The sequence below is a fragment of the Capsicum annuum genome, chromosome 6 (genome assembly GCF_002878395.1).
Source record: "Capsicum annuum cultivar UCD-10X-F1 chromosome 6, UCD10Xv1.1, whole genome shotgun sequence".
Classification (NCBI taxonomy): Eukaryota; Viridiplantae; Streptophyta; class Magnoliopsida; order Solanales; family Solanaceae; genus Capsicum; species Capsicum annuum.
The window spans coordinates 203828663-203831283 of record NC_061116.1 but is presented as its reverse complement, the minus strand read 5'-3'; the positions used below and the strand labels follow the sequence as shown (position 1 = coordinate 203831283).

Here is a 2621-nt window from a genome sequence, read left to right as displayed (position 1 = left end):
GAAAGAAGATAAATATATTGGAAGATTACGTGTTTCAATCTATTGGAAAAAGATAATTATTACGTGTTCTCTTTCTCCATTCTCTAATACTCTCCCTTTGTTCATTATAACATTCAACCTTTCAAAACTTTCTTGAAACTTGTGTCTTTATATAATATGCATATTTTCTTCTTGAAAATACAAGATTGTAATAAAGGGTTTCATATTGGCATCTCTTTGATATTATATTCATCTTCTTAGTTGAAAAATCTGGGTTTCATAGTTAACATTCATCTTCTATTACAAAAAATACGAAACTGATATATTTGTTTTCTGCATTCTCTATTGTGTATTATGTCTAAACCAAAATTCGATTCTACTCCTTCACGTAGAAGTCCTAGAATAATTGAAAATAGTAGTCCCATTCAACTTTCTAGACCTTCGTTTAATTTAGGTTGTTCCACTCCTTCTCCTCTATCAAATTGTAAAAAAAAGTTGTTGAAAGTGGTCTTACAACAAGAATCAAAATCAGTGTTTGCCTGACAAAATTGAAGTCCCCTTTATTCATGAACCATCGAAGAAGCTAAATTTGAACAAAAAGGTTGTTATTCCTCAAGATAAGAGGAATTATAAGAGAAAGAATTTGGATAGTGAACAAGTGTTGGACTCCGATTTTGAGGATGAGATTTCATTACTCAAACCCAAAAAATTCAAGTGTGAAAGAGAAGCACCTTCTCGAGTAACAAGGGCTAGGGCTAAAGAAAAAAAATGCAAAAAATGTGTCCAACAAGAATTCTCGAAAAGTTTGCAAGGTATGATTTTTATTTTGTATAATTTTTTATTTTTTTAAAATTTTTTTGTATGAAGTGTTTTATTAAAACTATAGTATTTTTTGTTCTTATAATCCCGATTGCTGATTTTAAAAAGTGATATGATTTTCATGTTGTTTTTACAGATTATTTATACAATTTTTGTTTCATAATAATAGTAAGTTAATTCTTGTGTGTATAACAAATGTTTGATTGTTGCTTTATTTAGTTCAAAATTTGTATAAATTATTTATATAAATTTTATGTTTTTTTTTATTTGAGTTTCTTTCCAAAAGATTTGAAGATTTCCTTGATACATTATGTTGTATTTTTACGTTCTTATTTTTGTATTTATAAATGTATGTAGGAGCGAAAAACATACAGTCATTGGGCATCGTACATCAAGGTTGATGTTTTCGATGATCTTATGTTAAGATGGAAAAAGAAGCACTTTGAAAGGTTTGAAAATTCTCCCTTCTGGCACTTTTTGAAGATTCAATAGCTTAAAGTCCAGCCCCAACTTCTTCGGAATTTGTTGCAAGTTGAGACGGAGAATAACAAAGATGATTTGTTCATCTTTAGGTTGAATGGCTATTAGTTGCATTTTGGTAAGAGAAAATTTTGTGTTGTAACTGATTTAAGGTTTGACAAAAAAAGTGATTTTTATTCAAATTCCAAAGCTCCGAACAAGCTTATGTCTAAGTATTATCCTGGTATTAAAAAGGTGAAGAGAAGTAATTTCTATACTGATTTTGCTGTGACTGAGAATTTTTTTAAAGAAGCTGATCTGTATGAAATTGGTATGGTTTATTTCATAATCAGGTTCTTAGTTCCTGATTTGTCAAGGAATTACATACCAAAATTATATTTTGATCTAGTTGAATTTGGTGAGTACTTGAATTATGATTGGGGCAGTGAGTGCTTTAGAATGTTGTATAAATCTAATAGTCATGGTTTGAAGACGAATCCCTCATCATTTACCTTTGATGGATTTCATTTGGCTCTTCAAATATGATTTTATGAATGTTGTTTGAACATGAACAAAGTTGTCGCTATTCGAAGTGAATCAATTATGAGTCCTATAATTCTAAATTGAAGGTCATCGGAGGATCTCATTTTTAATAAGTATTTGAAGACAACAATGTTTAAGCGTGATAGCAACGAGGTAATCTCAACTACACTACTATATATTAGCTTTAATTCTAAATCAATATCTATTTCATTCTCATTTTACACTTGTTATCTATTTAAACTAACTCATTTTTTTTTATACTAGTATCAATTCAAAGATATTGTCTTTACCGATGAGGAAATGGTAAAGTACAATCTTCTTGCCATACATCAAGATAGTTTTCATCAAGAGCAAGACAACTTTGTTCATCCAGATGTCGATGGTACAAAAAATTCGTCATCAAATGTGAAAGATGAACAAATCTTCAATATGAAGAACGAATTGACAAATGTAAAATATAAATATTGTAATTACTTATTCAATTAATATTTTAAATTTGATTATGAATTTACTAACTGTGTATACTATATATATATATCATGTATGTTCTAGGTTCGATCTGAAATGTTGAAATTTCAGGAAAAGGTTGTTTCCTTTTGGTATTATATTTATATGAGTATGAATGTTCAGGTCATACGGATGTTGTTATTAAATTTATATGTTTATGTATGTACAGGTTCTTGATGAAATGTCTAATAATCAGAAAAATGTCAGTAATAAAGTTTAATTAGTTTAATTGATTTTTACCTTATACAGAATATATTATTTCACATGAAATTATTACATGCATTATTGTGTTATGAGTAGGTTGATAAGCAGCT

At 28.4% G+C, this 2621-nt stretch overlaps 1 long non-coding RNA gene across 1 annotated transcript; it reads left to right on the top strand.

Annotated features, from left to right (window-relative positions):
- The first annotated feature begins 227 nt into the window (after window positions 1-227).
- Window positions 228-2151, top strand: LOC107874817. The gene is made up of 3 exons (XR_007057319.1): window positions 228-791; window positions 1156-1247; window positions 1887-2151. It is a non-coding gene; the product is annotated as an uncharacterized LOC107874817 (long non-coding RNA).
- The last annotated feature ends 470 nt before the right edge of the window (window positions 2152-2621 follow it).